Here is a 13,099-nt window from a genome sequence, read left to right as displayed (position 1 = left end):
GGTGGGATCACATAGTGTTGCAGGTGCGGGATGATTCCCAGTGACTGAGAAACTTTCGCATGCATAAGGGCACTTTCATGGAACTTTGTGACTTGCTTTCCCCTGCCCTGACGCGCCAGAATACCAAGATGAGAGCAGCCCTCACAGTTCACAAGCGAGTGGCGATAGCCCTGTGGAAGCTTGCAACACCAGACAGCTACCGGTCAGTCGGGAATCCATTTGGAGTGGGCAAATCTACTGTGGGGGCTGCTGTGATGCAAGTAGCCAAAGCAATCATTGAGCTGCTGCTACCAAAGGTAGTGACTCTGGGAAATGTGCAGGTCATAGTGGATGGCTTTGCTGCAATGGGATTCCCTAACTGTGGTGGTGCGATAGATGGAACCCATATCCCTATCTTGGCACCGGAGCACCAGGGCTGCCAGTACGTAAACCGCAAGGGGTACTTTTCAATGGTGCTGCAAGCACTGGTGGATCACAAGGGACGCTTCACCAACATCAATGTGGGATGGCCAGGAAGGGTTCATGATGCTCGCGTCTTCAGGAACACTACTCTATTTAAACAGCCGTAGCAAGGGATTTACTTCCCAGACCAGAAAATAATAGTTGGGGATGTTGAAATGCCTATAGTTATCCTTGGGGACCCAGCCTACCCCTTAATGCCATGGCTCATGAAGCCATACACAGGCAGCCTGGACAGTAGTCAGGAGCTGTTCAACTACAGGCTGAGCAAGTGCAGAATGGTGGTAGAATGTGCATTTGGACGTTTAAAGGGACGCTGGCGCACGTTACTGACTCGCTCAGACCTCAGCCAAACCAATATACCCATTGTTATTGCTGCTTGCTGTGTGTTCCACAATCTCTGTGAGAGTAAGGGGGAGACATTTATGGCGGGGTGGGAGGCTGAGGCAAATCACCTGGCCGCTGATTATACGCAGCCAGACACCAGGGCGATTAGAAGAGCACACCAGGAAGCGCTGTGCATCAGAGAAGCTTTGAAAACCAGTTTCATGACTGGCCAGGCTACAGTGTGATAGTTCTGTTTGTTTCTCCTTGATGAAAACCCGCCCCCTTGATTGACTCATTCCCTGTAAGCAACCCACCCTCCCCCTTCGATCACAGCTTGCTTTCTAAGGAAATAAAGTCACTATCGTTTAAAAATCATTTATTCTTTATTAATTGATTATAAAAAGAGGGAGAGAAGTGACAAGGTAGCCTGGATGGGGTTTGGGAGGAGGATAGGAGGGAAGGAAAAGGCCACTAAAAAAGTTCAAAGTAATGACAGCCTTTTGGTTGGGCTGTCCACTGGGGTGGAGTGGGAGGGTGCTCGGAGCCTCCCCCACCCGCATTCTTGGGCGTCTGGGTGAGGAGGCTATGGAACATGGTGAGGGGGGAGGGGGGTTATACAGGGGCTGTAGCGGCACTCTGTGATCCTGCTGCCATTCCTGAAGCTCCACCAGACGCCAGAGCATGTCAGTTTGATCACGCAGCAGCCCCAGCGTTGCATCCCGCCACCTCTCATCTCGACTGTCTCTTCTCTCCTCACGTTCGTCCCTCATGGCCTCACGTTCACTGGCAGCTTTCCTGTATTGGGATAGGGTGACCTTCCATTCATTCAGATGAGCTCTTTCATTGTGGGTTGATTCCATGATTTCCGAGAACATTTCGTCTCGCGTCCTTTTTTTTTGCCGCCTTATCTGAGATAGCCTTCGGGACGGAGGAGGGAGGCTTGAAAAATTTGCAGCTGCGGGAGGGAGGGAAAAAAGGGAGAGAAGTATTTAAAAAGATACATTTTACAGAACAATGGTTATACTCTTTCACGGTGAACAACACTATTCACATTACATAGCACATGTGATTTCAGTACAAGGTTGCATTTTGCATCTTAATATTGAGTGTCTGTGGCTTTGGTGTTAGAGATCACAGATGCAGGTCCGGGCAACAGAATTCGGCTTGCATGCGGCCATGGTAAGCCATTGTCTTTAGGCTTCTGCAGCCTTCATATATCCAGTGCCCTCCTTTCCCACATACCAAGCAAAGCCTGTTGAGTGCTGCAGTTTTCCTGTTAACGTGGAGCAGCAGAAACCAAACTAACCCCCCCCGCTCCAATTCTCTGGGATGATCGCTTTACCCCTCCCCCCACCGCGTGGCTGGTATCAGGGAAGATCCCTGCTAGCCAAACGCGAAAAGCTCAGTGCCAATGATCTCCCCCCTCCCCCCGGCTTGGCTAACTGCAAGGAAGGAGTTCTTTTCAGCCACAGGCAAACAGCCCAGTAGGAATGGCCACCTCTGTCCCCTTAATTAAATTCCCGTATTTCAACCAGGTTACCATGAACGATATCACTCTCCTGAGGATAACACAGCGAGATAAAGAACGGAGGTTGCTTGAATGCCAGCAAACACCGGGACCATACGCTGCCAGGCTTTGTCATGCAATGATACCAGATTACTTGCTACTAGCATGGCGTGGTCAAGTGTCCTACCATGGAGGACGGAATAAGGCTGCTCTGCCCAGAAACCTTCTGCAAAGGCTTTTGGAGTACCTCCAGGAGAGCTTCATGGAAATGTCCCTGGAGGATTTCCACTCCATCCCCAGACACGTTAACAGACTTTTCCAGTAGCTGTACTGGCTGCGAATGCATCCCAAGTCCTCAGGGAAAATTAATCATTAAAAAACGCTTGCTTTTAAACCATGTTTTATATTTACAAAGGTATACTCACCAGATGTCCCTTCCATAGCTTCATGGTCTGGGAGGGTTGGAAGGGTACTTCAGTCAGGCTGAGAAAAAGATCCTGGCTGTTGGGGAGAACGGAGTGCTGTGTGCTCTCCACAAGCTCGTCCTCATCCTCATCCTCCTCATCTTCCCCATCCGCAGAATCCTCAGGCATGGCTGAGATTACCCCCGCCTCGGAATCCACGGGTAGGGGTAGGGTAGTGGTGGCGGCCCCCCCTAGAATTGCATGCAGCTCAGCGTAGAAGTGGCATGTCTGCGGCCCTGCCCCGGACCTTCCGTTTGCTTCTTTGGTTTTCTGGTAGGCTTTTCTGAGCTCCTTAACTTTCATGTGGCACTGTAGTGAGTCCCTATTGTGGCCTCTCTCCATCATGCCCTTGGAGATTTTTTCAAATGTTTTGGCATTTCGTCTTTTGGAACGTAGTTCAGCTAGCACGGAATCCTCTCTCCATATAGCGATCAGATCCAGTACCTCCCATACGGTCCATGCTGGTGCTCTTTTTCGATTCTCAGACTGCATGGTTATGGTTACCTGCGCTGATGAGCTCTGCATGGTCACCTGTGCTGATCAGCTCTCCACACTGGGCAAACAGGAAATGAAATTCAAAAGTTTGCGGGGCTTTTCCTGTCTACCTGGCCAGTGCATCCGAGTTCAGATTGCTGTCCAGAGCGGTCACAATGGTGCACTGTGGGATAGGTCCTGGAGGCCAATACCGTCGAATTGCGGCCACACTAAATCTAATTCGAAATGGCAATATCGATTTCAGCGCTACTTCCCTCGTCGGGGAGGAGTACAGATATCGATATTAAGAGCCCTTTATATCGAAATAAAGGGCTTCGTTGTGTGGACGGATGCAGGGTTAATTCGGTTTAACGCTGCTAAATTCGAGATAAACTCGTAGTGTAGACCAGGCCTAAGGTATTTTTCTCTAGCCTTGAAATTGTATAATTGGCTCTTTCCTGCAGCCTCTCCCATTCTTCAACATCCTTTTTTCAAATGTGGATCCAGGAGGAGGAAACAGTATTCTAGTGTCGACCTCACCTTATGAAGTGCCTTGTGAACTGTTGCATTCTTCCTTATCTTTAATTTACTTTCTCTGTACTTTCAGTGAATCTATTTTCCTCTTTTTCCTGCTATTTCTTTTTGCCTCCTCTCCTGTTTTGAGGGGAGAGTGCAGCACAGAAAGTAGCTTTTAAGTCACTTTTTTGCCATTGAGATTCTGGGCTGCTTTGTTGGTTGCAGCAGCCAAAAACATTGTCAGTTTTTAAAAAAAAAACAGTTTTTGAAACCCCAACATTTTAGTGCTTGGGATTTCCATTAAAAATTGTAGCATTTTTGTGAAAAATGAAAAAAAAAAACCACCACTTTTTTTTCTTTTGAAAATGTTTAGACCGTGCTGACTATTCTCTAAGCAGGTCTGTATGGGATAGTTACTCCAGAAAAGTCCATTCCATCAAGCTCTAATCTGTCTTGCAAAGGCTGTAATCGGTCTTTCACTGCTCAAGATGCTGGAAAGCAAGTTGCTCATGATGTGAGCAAAAGATCTTTTCAAAGGCATGGTGGGGAAAAGGCTTATTTAAACTTGTCCATTGCTAAGTGACCACATGTACATGATGTCATTGGCAATGCAGTCATGTGCCAGCCCGTCAAATAGAGGTGAGTGTTCACCCCCCAACAGATTTCTTTGTTGGCAGCAAGCTGCTGCGTGGGGCAATGAAAAATCGCCTCTTCAGAACTCCCTGTGACATGTAAGAGCACATGGCAATGCCGGGGAGAGATGGATGTTGGGAAGTATATCTTTCTTGTCAAACCCTTTGCTGTGTGTTCAAAAGGATCGCCAGCAGCAGAGCTTTGAAGTGTCCTGAACTTTTTAGCCAAGCGTTACGACGGTCCTTGCTAGGGTTGCTTCAAAGTCCGATTGTGCAATGAAATCTGTAACAGTTGCTAAGGAGCTTAAATTGAAGTGTGGGATAATTTGAAATATTTGTTTCCTTTTTTATGGATCTGTTGCTTCCACGGCAACACTGAAATCAAAGCCTGAGGGTAGCACCTTGCCAGATTTTTACCATTGGCGTTTACTGATGCAAGAGATCATGGGCTTGATGAATTAAGAGCAGCCTGTCCAAGGGATAAAGAATACTAACAGATTAATGCAAGAACTAGAGCTGCCAAATCCCCATTACCATAGATATGACACAAGCATCACTTCACAAACACAGCAAGCACTTTAGCCTTTGCTAGAAAACGTGCTTTGCAAGGGCAAGAGAAGCATATCTGCTTACCAAGAAAATCAGAGAATGCGGGTTACCTCTCTACTTTAAAATTATCCAGTTTGTGTGACTGATGCAAATGCAAGTATCACAATTAAACTCACCCTGACGTGCTGGGGAGATTGCAAGGCTTAGCTGTTAGCCATGGGGGACTGAGATCAAAGGCAAAATACCTAGTAGTGATCAGCGCATCCCCTTGAGCCCCTATCTACTGGACTTTGTATTTGAATTATAGGCAAGGCTATTAGCGCCACTTATTAAGGTTACTTGACCCTTCCCATTATAAGGCCATGTTTTCACTTTGCTTATAATTTTGCCAAATTTACTGTTTGGGCTGAAATTTTCCATGCCAAGTGTTTTTCTGAGGCTGAATATTTTTGGAAAATTTCCAACAAAATAGTTAGTGATTTCCGAGAACAAGGCTGGGAGAATATGTTTTACTGATGTTAAAAAATTCTAATGACCCTTTTTTTAAAAAAGCCCTAGTTACCCAAGTTTTGGATCAGGGATTTGAAATTTGGCCGGGGGTGGCCTTTGTATCAGGCATGTGTCTTGTGCTGTGTCACCCAGTCCATCCAAATTTGGCTAAGTTACAAGCCTTTGAAAAATCACACTTTGCACATGCTCAGCAAAGACTTAATTTTGTGATGTAGACATACCTTATGCTGACCTAAGGTATGTTGATGTACAGCCACCTCAGTAATTAAATCACTTTTGTATGTCCACACTACATTCCTTGTGTCGCTGATGTGTGTCCTAACCAGGAGCGCTTGCATCGATTTAACTGTCAGTGCGGGGCATTGTGGGACAGCTTCTGAAAGCCAGCAAGTCTATGTAAGCAATGCAGCATCTACATTGACACTGTTGGCCTAACTATGTCAACCTAAGTGCTACGTCTCTTGCAGAGGTGAAGTTATTAAGTTGGTGTAGAGGGTGAGTTATGTTGTCAGGAGCGATGTTTTAGTGTAGATGCTTAGAGTTAGGTCTACATAAGCTGTTTTGCATTGACCTAACTCTGTGGTGTACACCAGGGCTTAGATTGTAGCTAAATTCCCTGAAGATTCTGTCTACACTGAGCATGCTCCAGCCTAGGGTGGGGACTTTCCCTGCCATTGCAGCTTTGGGCTGCTGAGGCTATGCTAGATCTAGGCACCTGAAATCAGACCAGAGAGCCTGCTTTCAATGACCCTCACCCTGCTGGGCCCAGGCAGCCTGCAGGAGGAAGGTGAGGTGGCATGAGCATATGGAGTGTGCAGAGAGTAGATTGGGGTAGGGAGACTGGGACTGAAGCAGTGGCACTGGAACAGTTTTTACAGTGGGGGTGCTGAAAGCCAGTGGTCCCCACCCCAACTTTTTACCTCACCCGCCCCCCTCCGAGCTGGGGCCAGGAGTGGGACCGTGGCAAGGATGCGGACAGGGGTAAGGAGGCCAAGGCTGGGACCCCATGCGGGGAGCCAGGAGTAGAGCCTGCGGTGTGGGGCCGGCGGCAGCTGGGACCCCATGTGCAGATGTAACACTGACGGACCCTAGTTGTCAGTGGGCAGGGTTGAACCGGGGCTCTCTGGAGCTTAGTGCATGAGTCTCTACCACATAAGCTAAAAGCCAACTGGCTGTTAGCTAAGTCTGTAGAGCAGACTCATCAATTGCTCTTTAAGTGGTCTCGGCGCCACTAGATGGGACAGAACATCACACCCAGAAGGTGTGTGGGTTACACAGACTCCAGGTGGGGGCCATGAACAGAGCCCCGGGCGCGGGGCTGGCAGAAGCTGGAATCCTGTGTGCAGAGCCCTGTGGTGCGGGGCCAGTGGCAGTTGGGACCCCCCATGCGGGGCCGGGAAAAGAGCCCTGGGTGCGGGTCCTGCAGCTGGGGTCCTGCATGTGGGGCCAGGAAAAGTGCCCCAGGCGCAAGTCCAGCGGCAGCTGGGACCCCGCATGGGGGGCTGAGAACAGAGCCCTGGGTGCAGGTCCAGCAGCAGCCAGGACCCCGTGTCCAGGGCCGGGAGCAGAGCCGCAGGCATGGGTCCTGCAGCCAGGAGTCGGGACCCCAGGTGTGGGGACAGGAGCGGAGCCCTGGGCACTGGGCTGGCAGCACTGGGACCCTCGGCGTGGGGTGGCGGGCATGACCCCGCACAAAAACTGAGGGTGCTGCAGTACCCCCTGCATCTCTAGTTCCTGTGCCTATGGACTGAAGGCTGGCAATAGGCAAAGGGAAAGTGGGACTGGAAGGGAGGGCAGAGACTGGTATTGGCTGGGCAAAGGGATGGTGACCAGTAAGTGGGGGGAGACTGAGATCTGATGAGGTGACTGCATGGTCTGAAAGACATTATACATCAGCTGGAGATAAGTGGCTCTATGCTACCAAAGGATTCTTCTCCGTCAAGGAGAATGATTTTCTGCCCTCTTAGGGTAGCTTTCTGGCTGTTTTGTGCTGCTGAGCAGACAGAGCTGGAGTCAATGAAATCATTTTATTTGAAATCATTTTACAAACCTTTTCAGGTCAGAGTAAATAACATTCATGAAATCTGAACTCTCAAATCCAGGCTGTGTTAATTAGTTATGATTAGTTACAAGCCATGTGCTATTCTTTCTGCTCCCTGACTGAATGCATATAACTCCTTTTACAACCAGGTTTCTGATGTGAATAATATGGCTATACCACATTCTGGCCCCAGAAATTCACAGGTATCAGGCTGCATGTGTTTGAGTCTTGAATCTGTAGCTCTGTGTCAGCATTATGCTCCAGTGCTGTACACAAATCAACATTTTAAAGTACAGTTGAGAGAAAAGCTAAGGAGGTTGATTCTGCTCTCCTCTATACCAGTGTAAATCTGGAGGAATTCTCTATTGAAGTCAATAGAATTACACTAATGCAAAATCATTGTAATGAGAGCAGAATCATGCCCAAGGTATCCTGCATTATGGAAAGTTTAAGAAAGCAAAAGCATGGTAAAAAAATTATTATTGCTTGTTAATACACTGTGCCCTTTTTCTGGCCTTTTATGCCCTTTTAAAACAAACTGCTCACTGGGTTACTTTGGGGCTTTGTAACCCTGTAAAACCCTGAGCAATCCCAGTGATTTCTGTGCAAATATTTGATATTATGGATTTAAAGATAACAGCATCTTCTGCAGTTTAATCCCATCCCTAATAAAAGACAGCAGAGCTGCATTCTGCATAAAGATAACTAGTTGGTGTCTCAGTGAAACAGGCTTAATGGCATATATATAATTATGGATAAGATTACATAAGGGATACAATAAAGACTGGAAAAACAAAGAATTTTTTAAATGAAAAATAGGCATAATTTGCACTAGCATTACTAGAGAAAACCCAAGAATACAGGGTCCACTATAACAGCTGGTAGATTTATTCTCTTTTCCCTGTGAGGTGTCTTGGGGATACTGCCTTGGGCATGTTTGCCGGCACTCCATGTTGCCATTGTTTCCTGGAGCTGTTGCCTTTTCTAGTCTTAGAATTTTCTATTTTAAACTTCCAACTAAACAAAAAATATCAAGTGACTGTAGTCATTGATGACAAGTCCCTTTAGAGCAGCTCTGCACAGTTAGTGAAATATCTAGATGCCTAGACTTTCAGCAGGCATTGAGTGCCCAGCTCTTATTGGTAGTCAATGGGAGTTTGGCACTGGGATGATTTGGGGAATCTTTCTGTACCACTTATGAATTGTGGTTGACATTATGGAATAGTTACTATGAGAATTGCTGTATCATTAAATGCTTCTATATAAATTTGGAAATCACCGTTGCTGATGGGGCTATAAGTCTGTCTTTTTCAGACCAGGGACAGTGGTTAGTTGTTAGGCCTTAAATGGTTGTCTATTCAGGTGGAAACACCTGAATGACAAGGGGTTGGGTGAGGCTGAAAGAAGCTACTTCCTCCAGCTTGTCTGCAGGGAGGGAGAAGTGGAGAATGTGGAAAACTCCCAAAGACATAGAGGTGACAAAGCAGGGGGTTAGAAAGGACTCATGAGGGGAAGGCTCGGGAGAGACACACTGGAAGTTTGGACAAGAGAAGAGTCAGGCAGGCTTTTGTAGCAGGGGGTGGCTGGCTTAGCTGCGGGACCAAAGGTAGAGAGAACAAGCTGGCTTATGGGGAGAGAGGCACCAAGGTTCAGAAGCAGAAGGATCCTAGACACCATTAGAGGACCCTGACCCCAGCCCAAAGAATGCTCCAGAGTGGTGAGGAAACTGAAGCAGAGGAATGCTTATAGGGTTTATTATTTTTGTATAGATGTGTGTGTTTTGTGCAGTAAAGAGCAATGGTGCTTTTAGAATGTTGTGCAAAGTGTGCGCGTGTTGTGTTATACCTATCATGTGCCTTTTGAAGAGTGAACCGATGAAACTAGAGCATCCACATGACTGGAGTTCTGGGTGAGGGTGTGGGGAATCTGAGGGGTCAGCACTGGTTGCAGGGGCTAGACAGCTGGACAATGAGGTCTCAGCTCTCAGGCAGGGGCGGTAGCGGAACTGCAACCTGAGTGTGTGTCTAAAGACCCCAAACCAAAGGCAGAGCATGGACTCTGTTCAGACTCCAGAGGCTTAAAGCACAGAAGTATTCAGCATTTGGATCTCCTCACAACACTCTGGTGTGAGTGTTTGACTAGATCTGTGACAGGCACCTCACTCCATTTATCTTTGAAAGTCTCCCCCAGTCATCAATCCCAATGTATGGTCTAATAAGAGCTAAATATTCTTATTCTGTACAAAAAGGGCCTGGTTCTACACTCCTTACTCAGGCAAAATCCCCATTGACCTCAGGTGGAGTGTTGCTTGAGTGCACATGGGGGAGAAGGGGCGGGTTCAGAATTGGACCTACACTTTACAAAATGTAGGTCCATCAGATTCTTTAAGATAAAGTGGATGGATGGCCAGGATAATGGGCTCAGTTCCTGCAAGTACAAATGCCCTCCATTCCCACTGAAGCTAGCACTTTGAAGAAGGTGCTCAGCACTTCTTAAGAAGACAACCCCTTGCAGCATCAGGTCTGATGTAGGTGGCTGTGAGTGTCACGGTTTGGTTTGTAGTTGAAGAGCTGATTCCTGAGACAGCCGTTGTGGCAGCCAGGTAGCTAAACCCAGAGGGACTAAGACCAGGTCTACACTACAGACCTATAGCTATATAACTACGTTGCTCAGGGATGTGAAAAATCCACACCTCTGAGTGACGTAGTTATACTGACCTGACCCGCCGTGTAGACAGTAGGGTGACCAGATGTTCCGATTTTATAGGGACAGTCCCGATTTGTGGGTCTTTTTCTTATATAGGCTCCTATTTACCCCCCCACCCCCGCTGTACCGATTTTTCACATTTGCTGTCTAGTTACCTTAGTAGACAGCGCTATGTCCATGGGAGAGCTTCTCCCATCAACATATCTACCACCTCTTGGGGAGGCGGATTAACTACACCGATGGGAAAAGCTCTCCCATTGGTGTAGCAGCACTTTCACTAAAGCCTTACAGTGGCGCAGCTGCACCAGTACAGCTGTAGTGCTGGACATGAAGACAAGCCCTAAGAGAGAATAAGCAAAAGCAACCCTAGCAACTACTCAGACCAGCACTCAAAGATCCCAATCCGGGATGAATATAAGACCTTGTGATTGACTCCTGGGGCTATTGTTAAGAGTCTTTAAGGAAAGAAGAGTTTTTGTTGAGAATGGGTGCTTTATTGGTGCAGCAAGCACACACATACACCCACCAAATATTTCCAGATGCCCACCTGGGTGGTGTTTGATAATAGCACTTTATATCTGACGATGGTGCAGTGCTTCATGAAGATGGGTAAACATCACCCTCCCTTTACAGATGGGGCAGAAGAGGCACAGAGCACCTAAGGACTTGCCCAGTGTCCCATAGTGAGTCAGAGGTAGAGACAGGAATTGACACTCTGACTCCCAGTTCAATGCTCTGTTCTCTGTAGCATGCTGCCTCCTACACCTTTTTTGGTCATTTTTCACACCAAGTTCACAACTTCTCTTAAATAGAGTCTGGCTATGAGAATCAGGCCCTCAGTCCCAGGAGATCTTTCCCTATGTCCAAAATCCCCACTTCCCCCTCAGCTTGTGCCCTCTTCGCCTTATCCGCCCCTACAGTCCTGCAAAATGGCCAGCTGGCTTGCTGGCATTCAGAGGACAGCTCCACCTTGGAATGCTCCTCCTCCCTGCTGTATCCTGTCTGGTAACCCAGCAGTCAAAGGCTTCCCTTTGAAGGCCCTGTGGCCATCCCACACACCCTTTCTGAACAGACAGGTCTACATTCCACACTGATAGGCTTCAATGCCACCATAAAGGTAATTTCCTACTACTCCCTTCACCTTATTTGATAAGGCACGTATCCACCACAGACCCCATACAGGGGAAACATTTATTTTCATGCATTTAAAAATAGAAAGGTAACGTAAAATACAGAATGGATGCATATATAACATAGAGTATATTAACGTAGTTAATATATATTTTTAAATTCTTTTACTTGATTATATAATGACATCAGGCATGCATATCTTGCTTCCAACCCAGTACATCTGATTTCATTAGAATATTGATCTATCATGCTCTCACTCTTACTTTGGTCCACCAGACATTCTGAACCCCCTGGAATTTCTGCTCTTCCCCACTTCCAGCCTTGGCTTGGTCCTGGTTATGGTGGACATGTGAACAGTGCAAACGATCTTTCAAGAGCTTATTTCAAGCACTGATATCAAAATGAAATATTTGCAATGACACAAGTATAGAGTGCTGCCAAAATGGGCACATGATTCACATTATCATTTTTTAATTTCTGTTTTATGGATTTTTTTTCTCCAAAAATAAGGGGAGAACAAAGACAGAAAGAGCACACACAAAAAAGTACAGGAGTGGAAAGAGCGGAAAAGGAAAGGAAGAAAAGGGGGCTGGGAGGGTAAAGGACAGTGACATTTTGGGTTGCATCTGCTAGGAATTAATCAAAGATTTCTAAAAGGTCAGACAAAATCTTTTCAACTTTTTCAGAGGTCCCTCTTCTCTGAAATGTTGCCTGCTCTTTAGCTGCCAGGTTAACCAAGTCACCGTGCCAAACTTCTATCCCTGGAGGCACTTTGCTCTTCCACCTAAGCAATAAGAGTTGTTTGGCTACAAGCACTGCTCTAGAGTATCAAGCTTTGAGTAGGAGAGTTTCCAAGCTGATGGGATATATCCCAAAGCACAGTTCTGGGAAGTAACTTTTCAGGAGGTATCCATTATCTTATTAATCCTCCTGCGTACTTCTAGCCAAAAGGATTGTATCCTAGGTCAGTCCTAAAACATGTGAACCAGTGTGGCTCCATGAGACATACATTTCCAGCAGCATTCTGTTTGTTTATAGACTTAAAAAGCGAATCAAAATAAAACCACTGCTATTTTGCATAGGAATAACATACTATCATTTAAAAACTCATGATATAATAAAGTCATGACCTGGAATGTGTAGGCCAACACTGAAGAAGGAAAAATACCATATAAGCTGCCTATCTGTTGTTGAGTAAAGTATTCCACAGAACCAGTCTGTGGATGGTATCGGATGTGATGGTGATGGAAAGGCATGAGAAATAAACATGACTTGCACATATATGAGATGGATATGCAGTAATGTAAATGTGGTTCAGGCACATTCCTTTCCTGGAATGTAGTCATCTGGTATGAAATATACTGTACAAATGGGCATGCTTTCATTCTGTACAGCTGTCCTGATGGCTCTGTGCATGCAATTGCTTGTCAGAAAACCTTACAGAACATGTGAATGCTGCCTCCTGTGTGGTGTGAGATCTGCTGTGGAGGTGTTTCTGGGAACTCCCAGCCACCTGTGTCTGTTCCATGTGCCTATCTTTAATTGGGTCCTCTGAGGGCTATGTTGTTATGTCAGCATGCTAATTAACTATGGAACAAAATGTTAAATAGAACGCTGGGAACAAATGCTGCTCCCTGCCTTCTCCTAGCACAATAGCTCTAAAACACAATGAAAACAGAGCAGTTCTGCTGTGGGAGAGAGCTGAGGTCGAGAGGTGCAGAAAGCTCGAAAGATCAGCACTCCAGACACTTTGCAGCTGAGGGTGCACCATCCATGCTTGTAT

The sequence above is a fragment of the Terrapene carolina genome, unplaced genomic scaffold (assembly GCF_002925995.2).
Source record: "Terrapene carolina triunguis isolate 2854851 unplaced genomic scaffold, T_m_triunguis-2.0 Scaffold69, whole genome shotgun sequence".
Lineage (NCBI taxonomy): Eukaryota > Metazoa > Chordata > Testudines > Emydidae > Terrapene > Terrapene triunguis.
Note: the sequence above shows the minus strand (reverse complement) of the source record.